Below are 14,824 nucleotides of genomic sequence, written 5' to 3'. Positions count from 1 at the left end.
GGGGATGGATAAAATGAACATCTCTTCCCAAAATATTTCTTGTTTGAGGGAAAGAATAATGAGGAAAAATTACACTGCAGTTTACTTTCTGCTTACATGTCTGCTCAGCAGTAGCCTGTCTCCCAGGTAAGTGTGTTTAGCATTGCAGACTTAACTTTTCAATTTTAGGATGCATCCTTCTATCTGCCAGCAGCCTTGGATGTTTGAAATATATTACTGAAGGGAAACTTGTGTTAAGAAACATTTATATTATCAAAAGGATAAGACTTCTGCTCTATGAAACACTTGATTTATATCAGGGTGGCCAACTCCCAAGAGACTGTGATCTACTCACAGAGTTAAAAACTGGCAGTGATCTACCCCCTTTTAGGGGGATCAGGCCAAAATTGTTGAGTTTTTTTTAGGAAGGAGGAACACCCATTTTTGAGGGGTGCAGGGCAAAAGTTTTGAGCTTCTTTTAGGGGAGTCAAACTTGTTGAGCTTCTTTGGGGGGAGCCAGTGATCTACCACAGATGTCCAGTGATCTACCGGTAGATCACGATCTACCTGTTGGACGTGCCTGATTTATATCATCCACTTTGTTTGCTTCAGTTCATGCCTGAAACTTCACCTGTTATATTTTACAGTTTCTGGGGCTAATGCCAGCATGTAACAGTTTGTTGCAACAGAATTTGACTAACTCCTTCCTTTATTAAACCCAGTTCATTATATTCTCAATCTGGTTGCTGCATTTTGATGGCGAGATAAAAGACATCCTAGAAAGGAACTATGTACTGTATGCCTGAAAAGTTGTATTTATTCATTCATTCATTCATTCATTCATTTTAAAATATTTATGCACTGCCTTTTAGGGTAGCTATTATCCTCGATAGATTCCATACAGTCTATAGAATAATAACAACCTAAGTTCCAAACCATTAAATAATAATAATAATAACAATAATAATAATAAGTGTGTGTGTGTGTGTGTGTGTGTGTGAGAGAGAGAGAGAGAGAGAGAGAGAGAGAGAGAGAGAGAGAGAGAGAGAGAGAGAGAGAGAGAGAGAAAGGTAATAAAAACCAAAACAATAAAAATAAATAATCTAGCATAATCAAACCATTTTAAAACCAGTGAATCTCTATCTATATCTATATCATCTATATCTATATCATCTATATCTATATCTATATTGCATTCAAAGACCAAACAGAATTAACAACAACACATCAAGGGGTGGGGGAAGCAGTAGACAAAACCGAAAATTCCATATAAACTTATTTACATTCAAAATAGCACCCCTTCAGCTAAAATCTATGATCCAGAGTTTAAAATCAGTATTCTTTCACCGACCATCGCTGTCACTGCAGCCTGTCTTGTCCTCGTTGCTGTAAAACAGAATTTCACAACAGGCCTGGTGATATTCAAATCCTTGTCAGAAAGAAGGTATTTAACATAAGTTTCCTCTAAGCAGCCAGGTAGTTTCCTTAATAACGGTCGAATTAGCTCTCCTCGGGTATCATGAGAAAGCGGGCAATATAGAAGAACTTGCCGAATGGATTCAAACCAATTTAAAACCAGCTTTACATTTTTAACCTTGCAAGAACACCTTTCTGCTTGGGACACTGGAGAGGAAATGTAGGGGGCTCTGTCTTCCAGATGCTACTGGTCTCCATCTCCCACCAGTCCAGACAGCATAGCCACGTACTGGACTCAGCCAATGGTGTTGGCTAGTTCAAATTAGTCAGGGGCGACGTAATCCAGAGTATGCATGGTTGGCCAAACAGATACAAGCTCCTGGTCCACATCTTCAGGCCACAAGAGCTGAAAATGATCCCATAAAACTGGACCAGATGGCGTATCAGACACCTCATGTGGATTAACAGAATATCAAAAGAGCAACATCGAAGCACCGTGCAGCCTTTCTAAAGTGGGATATAATCAACAGAAGGTGAGGAAGAAGAAGAGAGGCTCACACCTGCGGTTCCCACTCTGAGCCTCTACACATTAATCAGGCCAGCTGCAAAGAATGACAGACGGGTTTATTAATTCATAAAAGTATTTGTATACCACAATTTCATTTTAAAAAATCAAAGCAGTTTACAACATGTATTATAAAAAACCACACAAAAAATAAATCACCAGCTGACTACTACGGAATATGTTTTTCTTAATTGTCTGCGTAAGTCTGGCATCAAACGAAAGTTTTCAGCAAACATTTGGAGGTTAATAGAGAGAGCACCTGGCAAATCTCTATTGAAAGAACATTCTGCAGGAGTTGGCCAATACCGCTGATGGATCAGTTTCAAGTTGAAGTCAGATGAGCCTCACTAACTTGGAAGACAGCCAAGGAAGCTCCTACGCAGTCCTCCCCTCCCCCCCCTAGAAATATAGGTGCCAGTACTCACCATGAGAAGAGAAGACTCCCTGGAAAAGACCCTGATGTTGGGAAAGATTGAGGGCACTAGGAGCTTACCTTCCAAGTTCCAGACTGCAGAATCCGGGACCGGCAGCCATTTGACACCGGAAGTTGCGTCGATGTAACTTCCGGTGTCGCTTTGCCCTTCTATGGGCACCAAAAATGGCCACTGCCGGCTTCGAAAGTCGCTTGTACGCATGTCAGGAAGTGTGCCGACGCAACTTCTATGGGCACAAAAAATGGCCGCCGACAACACCGGAAGTCACGTCTATGCACTTCTGGACATGCGTAGATGCGACTTTTGAAGCTGGCGGTGGCCATTTTTTGTGCCCATAGAAGGGCAAATCGGAAAGAAAAAAATGGCCGCCGGCAGGAGAAAATAATGGAGAAAAACGGGAGACGAAGTGATATGGGGGACCACCGGGAAAAGGTAAGTAAAAAAGGGGTTTTCCCGGGGAAAACGGGAGACTTGGCAGCTATGACTAGGAGAAGGGGACGACAGAGGACAAGATAGTTGGACAGTGTTCTCGAAGCTACCAACATGAGTTTGACCAAACTGTGGGAAGCAGTGGAAGACAGGAGTGCCTGGAGTGCTATGGTCCATGGGGTCACGAAGAGTCAGACACGACTAAACGACAAAACAACAACAACTCACCATGAAGTTGTTACAGTAAGTGCCACATGTTTTAACAACAGCAAAAAAAGAGAGGTGTGGGTACTGCTTACTCTTGAGTACCCCCTGAAGAAAGCACTGCTCGTACAGATGATCTCAGTGAATGAGATGGGGTAGAAGGGTTCGAGCCATCCCTAAGGTATCCTGGACCTTAATTGTTCAAGGACCTTGAACCTGGCTTGGTAGTAGTCAGTTGAGGGAAAGGAAGTGGCAGAAATGGTTGAAAAGCTGAGGCCTGGTCCCCTCCAGGTTTGCAGAGGAAATTGAGCAAACTAACCCATGCGCCTTAAATTATGTGCTGTGAGGTAGGAGAAGTTTCCACCTGTCTCATTGGATACAGTACATTCTCTTTGGAAATGTGAGTACTGTAAACTGTTGTTGTTTAGTCGTTTAGTCGTGTCCGACTCTTCGTGACCCCATGGACCATAGCACGCCAGGCACTCCTGTCTTCCACTGCCTCCTGCAGTTTGGTCAAACTCATGTTCGTAGCTTCGAGAACACTGTCCAACCATCTTGTCCTCTGTCGTCCCCTTCTCCTAGTGCCCTCAATCTTTCCCAACATCAGGGTCTTTTCCAAGGATTCTTCTCTTCTCATGAGGTGGCCAAAGTATTGGAGCCTCAGCTTCACGATCTGTCCTTCCAGGGAGCACTCAGGGCTGATTTCCTTAAGAATGGATAGGTTTGATCTTCTTGCAGTCCATGGGACTCTCAAGAGTCTCCTCCAGCACCATAATTCAAAAGCATCAATTCTTCGGCGATCAGCCTTCTTTATGGTCCAGCTCTCACTTCCATACATCACTACTGGGAAAACCATAGCTTTAACTATACGGACCTTTGTCGGCAAGGTGATGTCTCTGCTTTTTAAGATGCTGTCTAGGTTTGTCATTGCTTTTCTCCCAAGAAGCAGGCGTCTTTTAATTTCGTGACTGCTGTCACCATCTGCAGTGATCAAGGAGCCCAAGAAAGTAAAATCTCTCACTGCCTCCATTTCTTCCCCTTCTATTTGCCAGGAGGTGATGGGACCGGTGGCCATGATCTTGGTTTTTTTGATGTTGAGCTTCAGACCATATTTTGCGCTCTCCTCTTTCACCCTCATTAAAAGGTTCTTTAATTCCTCCTCACTTTCTGCCATCAAGGTTGTGTCATCTGCATATCTGAGGTTGTTGATATTTCTTCCGGCAATCTTAATTCCGGCTTGGGATTCATCTAGTCCAGCCTTTCGCATGATGAATTCTGCATATAAGTTAAATAAGCAGGGAGACAATATACAACCTTGTTGTACTCCTTTCCCAATTTTGAACCAATCAGTTGTTCCATATCCAGTTCTAACTGTAGCTTCTTGTCCCACATAGAGATTTCTCAGGAGACAGATGAGGTGATCAGGCACTCCCATTTCTTTAAGAACTTGCCATAGTTTGCTGTGGTCAACACAGTCAAAGGCTTTTGCATAGTCAATGAAGCAGAAGTAGACGTTTTTCTGGAACTCTCTAGTTTTCTCCATAATCCAGCGCATGTTTGCTATTTGGTCTCTGGTTCCTCTGCCCTTTCGAAATCCAGCTTGCACTTCTGGGAGTTCTCGGTCCACATACTGCCTAAGCCTGCCTTGTAGAATTTTAAGCATAACCTTGCTAGCGTGTGAAATGAGCGCAATTGTGCGGTAGTTGGAGCATTCTTTGGCACTGCCCTTCTTTGGAATTGGGATGTAGACTGATCTTCTCCAATCCTCTGGCCATTGCTGAGTTTTCCAAACTTGCTGGCATATTGGGTGTAGCACCTTAACAGCATCATCTTTTAAAATTTTAAATAGTTCAGCTTGAATATCATCACTTCCACTGGCCTTGTTATTAGCAGTGGTTTCTAAGGCCCATTTGACTTCACTCTCCAAGATGTCTGGCTCAAGGTCAGCAACCACACTACCTGGGGTGTACGAGACCTCCATATCTTTCTGGTATAATTCCTCTGTGTATTCTTGCCACCTCTTCTTGATGTCTTCTGCTTCTGTTAGGTCCTTACCACTTTTGTCCTTGATTATGGTAATCTTTGTACGAAATGTTCCTTTCATATCTCCAATTTTCTTGAACAGATCTCTGGTTTTCCCCATTCTATAGTTTTCCTCTATTTCTTTGCATTGCTCATTTAAGAAGACCCTCTTGTCTCTCCTTGCTGCTTTTTGGAAATCTGCATTCAGTTTCCTGTATCTTTCCCTATCTCCCTTGCATTTTGCTTGCCTCCTCTCCTCCGCTATTTGTAAGGCCTCGTTGGACAGCCATTTTGCTTTCTTGCATTTCCTTTTCCTTGGGATGGTTTTCGCTGCTGCCTCCTGTATAATGTTACGAGCCTCCATCCATAGTTCTTCAGGCACTCTGTCCACCAAATCTAAATCCTTAAACCTGTTCCTCACTTCCACTGTGTATTCATAAGGGATTTGATTCAGATTGTATCTTACTGGCCCAGTGGTTTTTCCTACTTTCTTCAGTTTAAGCTGGAATTTTGCTATAAGAGGCTGATGATCTGAGTTACAGTCAGCTCCAGGTCTTGTTTTTGCTGACTGTATAGAGCTTCTCCATCTTTGGCTGCAGAGAATATAATCAATCTGATTTCGATGCTGCCCATTTGGTGATATCCATGTGTAGAGTCGTCTCTTGTGTTGTTGGAAGAGAGTGTTTGTGATGACCAGCTTGTTCTCTTGACAGAACTCTATTAGCCTTTGCCCTGCTTCATTTTGAACTCCAAGGCCAAACTTGCCAGTTATTCCTTTTATCTCTTGATTCCCTACTTTAGCATTCCAATCCCCTGTAATGAGAAGAACATCCTTCTTTGGTGTCATTTCTAGAAGGTGTTGTAGGTCTTCATAGAATTGGTCAATTTCACTTTCTTCAGCACCGGTAGTTGGTGCATAAACTTGGATTACTGTGATGTTAAAAGGTCTGCCTTGGATTCGTATCGAGATCATTCTGTCATTTTTGAGATTGCATCCCATTACAGCTTTTGCCACTCTTTTGTTGACTATGAGGGCCACTCCATTTCTTCTACAGGATTCTTGCCCACAGTAGTAGATATGATAGTCACCCGAACTGAATTCGCCCATTCCCTTCCATTTTAGTTCACTGATGCCCAGGATGTCGATATTTATTCTTGTCATCTCATTTCTGACCACATCCAGCTTACCTCCATCCATGGTTCTTACATTCCAGGTTCCTATGCAATATTTTTCTTTACAGCATCGGACTTTCCTTTCGCTTCCAGGCATATCCGCAACTGAGCATCCTTTCGGCTTTGGCCCAGCCGCTTCATCAGCTCTGAATCTACTTGTACTTGTCCTCCGCTCTTCCTCAGTAGCATGTTGGACGCCTTCCGACCTGAGGGGCTCATCTTCCAGCGTCATAACTTTTATATGCCTGTTGTCTTTGTCCATGGAGTTTTCTTGGCAGGGATACTGGAGTGGCTTGCCAGTTCCTTCTCCAGGTGGATCACGTTTAGTCCAAACTCTCCACTATGACCTGTCCATCTTGGGTGGCCCTGCATGGCATAGCTCATAGCTTCTCCGAGTTATTCAAGCCCCTTCGCCACGACAAGGCATTGATCCATGAAGGGGATCAATGTAAACTACTCTAATCCAATCTTATGTGCATAGTCCACTGTCAGAAAACCAGCAAATTCACCAGCCGTTTGATTTGTGAAGAGAAAAGAATGGGAAATACAAAATCCAGGCTCCCAAGCTACCCATGGGTGTGAGAGACAGGGTCTTTTCAGTTGTAACACCTTTGCTGTGAAATGCAATCCATAGGGAAGCTCGCCATGGTCTGATTAGTGCTCTGTGTGGTTGGTTGGTTTTTTGCATAGTACTGTATATGCAGAAGGATTTTGATGGTTGCTGTAGTTCTGTTGTGTTTTGTTATTATTGTGGCGCTAATGTAATCCGATTTATTTCTAATGAAGCAATCCAACTAAGACTCAAAACAGACCCATTGAAATGGATGGACTTAAATGTGAGATATACCCAGCCTCATGTAACCAACATGCTTAACTCTAAATGATTCATGAAGGCTGCCCTGCCAGGCTTAGATAGGTCATACACCCTCACTTGGGGAGAAAACGTTACCAAACTCTTTGCTCTCTCTTTTCTTTCCACCATGTGAACCAATTAGTAAGGATGTCTAAGCTAGATGCTCTAAACTTAGATCACATGCCTTTAGCAAGCCATCTTTGTTTTTCGTTTTAATTATTTTTATTGAAATTTTCAAGTTACATTTCCATCATTGAATGTCCACCAAAATTACAATACATCCACCAACTTCCCTCCTTCCCCTTCCATGGTTCTTTAAATTTTCCCATAGTTTCTGCATATTCTAGGAAAAAAATTCAAAATCCATTTAATTTAACCCCCTCCCAATTATCTCTCTCTATAGAATGTTATACTGTTGAATTTACTTTAATCCTGCTAGCATTTTCACTTGCTTAAGGTTATGTTCCAAATATGTTCCGAATATGTTCCAAATATTTCCAAAGTCATCTGTGTTTCTATACAAATAATTTAGAAATTATTATCATTTTTGAAAATAAGTTGTATTGTCTGTTTATTCTTGTGTGCGCACATGAACCTGAACTTTGAAGAGTTTGTAAGTAAACCATTTTTAACTTCTCAAACGTGTGGTCTCTTTATATGCTAGAGGAGAAGTGGGAAGCTTTGGGAGAAACTTGAAAGACAAATTTTTAAAGACTAACAGCCTCCATTTCCACACTTTACTTTGCTGCATCTTTATATGAATTCAAATTTGATTTGATTTAATAATTTGGATGTTTCAGCTAAGATTTTAGGGTGGCAGCCTCCCAAAATTTCTCCATCCTGTTAGTAGATGTCAAAATAGGGACAGAGTAAAATCGGAACCCACCAACTATTGGGGAAGAATTCTCCAACCTTTTGGGATGGCTGAGAAGGAAAGTCTTAGAAAATTTAGCTTTGTTAATACTGACTGAAGCTATAATTAATATTCTCCAGATTTTAGGTGTGGGTGTGTGAAATTATTCAACAGTTTGGAGGGATCTCCCCAAATATCCCCCCCCCAAAAATTCTTTAATTATAAATATTCAATCCAGCCCCAATTGTTTTGTGGCTTTGTTTGTTTTTTAACTTACCTTAAGAAAGGCCTTTAATCTTTCAGCAATAAAGAAGTGGTTCAGGTTTGTCCTTTTGCTGATAGTGTTATTAAGGAGAATTCAGATGATGTGCATGCAACCTCATTTAACTACAGAGATTGTTCTAAAAAGATACCTCTTTGAATTAGTTGCTGTTACAGGTCCATTGTGATGCTAATGCTAATTCTCTTCAACAAAACAGAACTGAGTAAGGGGTCTTTTAAAGCTGTTTCTCATTCAAAGCACTGAAGGTAACATCCAAAGTGTACTAGTCATTGCTGGCCTTATCAAGTGCAGCTTATATAACCCATAACTTTGTGACAGGAAAGCTGTCCAGAGAGTAAGTGGAGTAGCCAGTAGGAGGAGAAAAAACAGAAGAAAGAAAGGAAAGAAATTATTGGGTGCATTATCCTACTGATGTTTTATATTTAGAGTTGCTCAAGGCAATCTGTCCTGAATGTTATTTGTCACCTTGCTTGGTTCATCTAGACCAGAAATTTGTTTCCAACTTCAGCAATCCAAATAAGAATATAAAAAGAGACCTTCTGAACCAGACCAAAGGTTCTTCTAGCCCTGCCTCCCCCAACCTGGTGTTCCCTCCACCCTGGTTTAGGATTATAGCTTCCGTCAGCCACAGGTAGCATGCACAATAGTCAGGGATGATAGGGGTTGTGGTCCAACAAATTCTGGAAGACACTAGGATGATCTAGTCCAAAATTATTGGAAGGATGATCCAGCCCAAAATTATTTTTATTATTGCAATTCACTACCCATCATCTCCAAAGGCAGCGCCCCACATAGAGAGCATTTCAGTAACCCAATCTGCAAACTACCAGATTATGGAATACAGTGGCCAAATCAACTCTGTCCAACAGGGGCCATAGCTAGTGTCGTAGTCACCCTGACCTGCGCAGCACCCCCGGCATAGCTGCCAAGTTATCCCTTTTTTAAGGGATTTTCCCTTATGCTGAATAGGCTTCCTCGCGAGAAAAGGGAAAACTTGGCAGCTATGACTCCCGGACGTTTTACGGTCTATTGATGATACGCCAACGACAAATAAATATCTGCTGTCACTTAAAAGCACTTCAGACCAGGATAATGTGAAAGTAAAAAGATGTTGCTTTATTGTTGGTACATAATGGTTTCAGTATTCCTCTTAAGATTGTTACAAATAACAGATGTTTCCTATACCGGCCTATTACCTCTAAATATAACTATTACCGGACTATTACCGCTAAAGACAACTAAATGTATTTGTAAGTAAGCACACAAACTCTTTATCCTGACTGATTAATAACACACACCATCTATGCCTCACCTCACTATTAAACCAGCTCTATCTCTACTAACAACCACTGACTACTTCTCCAACTGACTACCAACTGACTAACCGACCAACTCACTAACTACCTCACAAAACACCTCACAAACTCTGACTGACTCCAGGGGTGGGGTTTTTATACTCTGCCAGAGCCCACCCCCTTGGGTTCTAACAGTTCTATTTGGATTAACCCTTAGTAACATGGCTTAACTTTAGGCTGATCGCCACAGCTAGTGCTGAATCTAGGACCCAGGGCCCAGACCTGCTCCTTCCAGGGGAGAGCAATTCCATCATCTCCCCACCTCCCAGACATGAGAACCTTGGACACATAACATCTCTGTCTTTTCAGGATTCAGCTTCAGTTTATTGGGCCTCATCCAACCCTACACCACCTCCAAGCACTCATCAAGCCCGTCTCCTACCTCTCCTGATTCTGTTGGAACAGAGACAGAACTGGGTGTCATTTGCATATAGATGATACTTCACTTTAAATCTCCGAATGACAGCTCACAGTAGCTTCATATAGATGTTATGAAGACTTAGGTTACATTCAGACAAGCATCATTTAATGCAATTGCCTATTCACAAACAAAGAAGTGGTGCACTTGAAACCGCATTCTGTGTTCTGACACCATAGCTTCTGCTTCATAATCCAGTTCTCCATTCAGGAGGAGCAGCGTGGTTGATTTGAGCACCAATCTTACTCTGGATCCTGTTGCTTGTCACGGTCTCATCCCTTCTTCTTTCATTATCGGAACATTGGAGCATTTTCTTTTCTTTTGTTGTACTTAACATGATGCACTCAGGCACAAATTCATCACGGAAATCTTGCTAATCTCTTCTGTTCAGGTAGAATAGCAGAGAATCAGAAACAGAACAGTTCGTCAGTAAAATCCAAGGACCACTAAAGGGAAATGGGATGATTAATCATTAGCATTTTTAATGATTGAACTTTCAATAAAAAAGAGGGTAGGTAAAGGTAAAGGGACCCCTGACCATTAGGTCCAGTTGTGACCGACCGACTCTGGGGTTGCGCGCTCATCTCGCGTTATTGGCCGAGGGAGCTGGCGTACAGCTTCCAGGTCATGTGGCCAGCATGACAAAGCCGCTTCTGGTGAACCAGAGCAGCACACGGAAATGCCATTTACCTTCCCCCTGTAGTGGACCTATTTATCTACTTGCACTTTGATGTGCTTTCGAACTGCTAGGTTGGCAGGAGCTGGGACCAAGCAACAGGAGCTCACCCCGTTGCGGGGATTCGAACCACCGACCTTCTGATCGGCAAGCCCTAGGCTCTGTGGTTTAACCCCCAGCGCCACCTGGCAGAAGCAAATGGGCTGCACTGATTTTAACATCACTTTCCTTTCCAAAAGGAATGCCAAGCGACAGAAAACAATCACCTGAGTTGTTTCACTGGAACAATTCAGGTGATTTAAGTTCCAAATGTAGCTAAGTGCTTTGCGGGATTAATGTGTTAGTGAATGAAAGAGCTAACATCTGGTGTAGTGCCTCAGCAGTGTGCCATTGTATAGTCCTGGAGTAGGTTTGGGATGCCTCCAGATGTACGCAATCAGGGGAAGAAATCAAGGGATTTCAGTTTAGTCTGTGTAGAGAAAGATTTTGGGAAGTGCTTAATTTGTTTTCTCAATAACAGAGCTTGCTGACAACTTAGAGCAATTAGAGAAGTGACCCAGACGGTTCATATGCATAATCACTGATCTTTAATGCAGGACAAGCATATCCTGGTGCACAGAGCGGGTCCAACCTGGATGCTTTTCAGAAGACATTAAGTATAACAATATGGCTTTGTCTGGTTAAAGGCCCAGGGCACTCCACAGTTGCCAGATGGAAACTTTTAAGCAAAAATAGTCCCTATGCAGACATCAAAGGCCGTGCTTTGAGAAATGAAAGTCAGATTGTGTAGGTGTAGCCAAAATGTTCTGGGGGACACAAGGCCAGTAAGATGGAATGCATCTTATAAAGGGAGAAGCAGGCATAAAATGGCAATAAAATGAAGTTACATAATATCACCTTCAAGTGCTGCTTTGTCTTTAAGGAATTCCACTAGGAAACCTTAGATCCAGATCCAAAGATGCAGATTTTAAATCTCCTGATCTATGCACACAGACACAAACACACACAGAGAGAGGGGTGGTGGTTGTTGAGTTGAATTAATATGCTGGATTGGACTCTGCAAACCCTGCCCCCACCTTATTGCATCCCTTTGGACAAAAGAACTGGCTTCACTCTTAGAGTAGTACAGTCATACCTCGGGTTGTGAACGCTGAGGGTTATGTGTTTTCGGGTTGCGCTCTGCGCCGAACCCAGAAGTACTGGAACAGGTTACTTCCAGGTTTCGGCACTCGCGCATGCGCAAAAGCACAAAATGATGCCATGCACAGAAGCGCTGAATCGTGCCTGCGCGTGTGCAGATGCGGCGCTGCGGGTTGCGAATGCTGTGGGTTGCGAATGCGTCTCCCGCACAGATGACGTTCGCAACTCGAGGTATGACTGTAAATAGTTAGGCCTTTAAACTCCTCCCCCACACAATAATATTTCTAACAATTCCAGTGGTGGAGGACCATTTTAGGCTGTTACACTGTAAAGAAGTCTGAGGGGGTCACAGTTACTGGACTATAAGAGCAAATTTCATCCAAGGTAATTCAGCCAAATGTTGACTTTATTCCATACAAATGTGTCAAAGAAACAGCTCCTAATATTTGTGATACTCATCACCATTCAGGTGGCCAATTCAAAAACAAACATGTCTGAATTTCAGCAGTATTGTGAGATAATGTGGTTGTTTTTCCAGGGGGAGAATTCGAGTTCAAAACAATTTATTTTAAAAGTGCCTCCACTTTCCTAGACAATGTGCAAAGATTTTTAAATGGCACAGGAGGCCTTGCCCTCAAGCTTACAATCTAAGAGAAACGACACAAAAGGGAACAGCTATGGGGGAGAGGAGAGGAAAGACACAAATCCATATACTCAAACTTTCAAGTTTCATAGTAGCTCCCTTTGGTTATTACTCACCCAATAAAGGCTCTACGTACAGACGCAGCATAAGCAGGGCTGTGCTGGCCCTGCCCAAGGTCATGAAACTTCCCCCTTGCCCAGGGCTGTCTTAAGCACATCCAGTGCCATGGCGCAAAGGTCCCTCCAACGCCCCCTTCCTTTCCGGCTGGGCGGGGGCTGTTGGGAGAGAAGGGGGGTGGAACACCAGAAAAGAAGGCGCATATATATGCACACTTCTCAACCGCAGGATCTTCCTTGCACTGCAAGTGGGCTGGACTGGATGACCCTCGGGATCCCTTTCCCACTCAACCTCCCACTGAAGCCCATTTGGGAATGCCTGGCTGCTCTCCCTCCCCACTTCCAATGAAGCCACACAGTCGACCTCCTCAGTTGGGGCGGGTGGGGAAAAAGGAGCCGAGGAGGCCGGTGGGAGGAGACACGCCACCGCTGGCTGCCGAGTGAGCTTCTCCTGCCACCTCCTGACGCAATCGTGGGGTGCCACCGCGGGCCTGGCCAAGCAGCTCCTGGAGGCAGTGGCCCCCGCACCATGCCTGGGGTGCAGGAGAAGACGCTCCTCGCCAGCTTGCAAGGCCTCCGATAAAGGAGCCTGTACGAGGAGGCCCGTCTCTTTCTCTTTCTCCTCCTCTCTTTTCTGCCTCCCCCGACACGGAGCACAACTTCGGAGGTCTCTGAAGTTGCGCTCTGTGCCGGCTGTGCGCGACGAGAGGCGGCGGGGAAGAGCTTCTCCCGCCTCCGCCTCCCGCCTGCCTTCTCCGACTTGAGACGGCACTTCAGAGACCTTCTCTGAAGCGCCGTCTCATGCCGCTGGTGCGCGGCGAGGCGGCGGGGGAGAGAAGCGCTTCACCCCCGCCGCCTCCTGCCTGTCTTCCCCAGTGGTGCGCGGCTGTGGGAAGCGAGCCAAGGGGAAGACAGGGAGGGGCAGCCGCCGCGCCACCGCGTTTCGGCTCCGTCCCCCCTGCCAAAGGAAGATTAGCTGTCAGCTTCCCACGCTGACAGCTGATCTTCCTTTGCCACTTTCTATGGCCGTGCTTCGTAAGACGAAGCAGCGGTCATAGAAAATTTTGTCTTCTTACGAATGCCTCGCACAACGCAAAACTCTTTCGTCTAGTGAGTTTTTCGTTGTGCGAGGCATTCGTAAAGCGAGGCACCACTGTACCAGGAGAGGTGGTCCCGTAAGTATGAGTGTCCTAGGCCGCATAGGGCTTTAAAGGTCAAAACCAGCACCTTAAATTTGACCCGATACTCCACCGGGAGCCAGTGCAGCTGGTAGAGCACTGGGTGAATATGCTCCCATGGCAGGGACCCTGCCAGGAGCCTCCCTGCAGCATAATGTACCTGCTGGAGTTTCTGGGACAGTTTCAAGGGCAGCCCCACGTAGAGCGAGTTACAGTAGTCAAGCCTGGAGGTGACTGTCGCATGGATCACTGTGGCCAAATCGGGGCGGGAAAGGCAAGGGACCAACTGCTTGATACGGTGAAGATGGAAAAATGTCGCCTTGGCTGTTGCTGCAACCTGCGCCTCCCTGGAAAGGGAGGCATCAAGGATTACACCCAAATATATATATAAACATATACTTTAGCGTGTTTCTTTATCACACAACTCTATGCCAAATACCATTGTCGAAACTGTGTGAAAAGTGGGTGGTCTATGAAATGTCACTGTTTAAAATCTCTGGCCAGTACCTCTGACTCTGCATCACCACATGGCCTTCATATTCTGCTTATGGACTTCCTGCAGGCACCTGGCTACCCAACAGGTGAAGCAGGATGCTGGATGAACTAGATGGCCTTTGGTTGATCCAACAGGGTTCTTACATCTTTATTTGTTAATGAAATGTACTGTGTTATCTCACTCTAAATTTAAATTGCATCTTCCAGAATCGAATTTTAGTTCTACTACACTGTGTCATGGGACGCGGGTGGCGCTGTGGGTTAAACCTCAGAGCCTAGGGCTTGCCAGTCAGAAGGTCGGTGGTTCGAATCCCTTCGACGGGGTGAGCTCCCGTTGCTTGGTCCCAGCTCCTGCCAACCTGACCACATGACCTGGAAGCTGTACGCCGGCTCCCTCAGCCAATAACGCGAGATGAGCGCCGCAACCCCAGAGTCGGTCACAACTGGACCTAATGGTCAGGGGTCCCCTTTACCCTTTACACTGTGTCAGAAAGCAACCTGTTTATCACCACCATAGCCTCGTTTCTCCAAAAATAAGAAAGTCCACTGTGGTACCATCCATGATGTCCATAATGGCTGACCTTTACTCATG

This window comes from Zootoca vivipara, chromosome 10, assembly GCF_965207765.1.
Source record: "Zootoca vivipara chromosome 10, rZooViv2.hap1.1, whole genome shotgun sequence".
In the NCBI taxonomy this organism is placed as follows: Eukaryota; Metazoa; Chordata; class Lepidosauria; order Squamata; family Lacertidae; genus Zootoca; species Zootoca vivipara.
Note: the sequence above shows the minus strand (reverse complement) of the source record.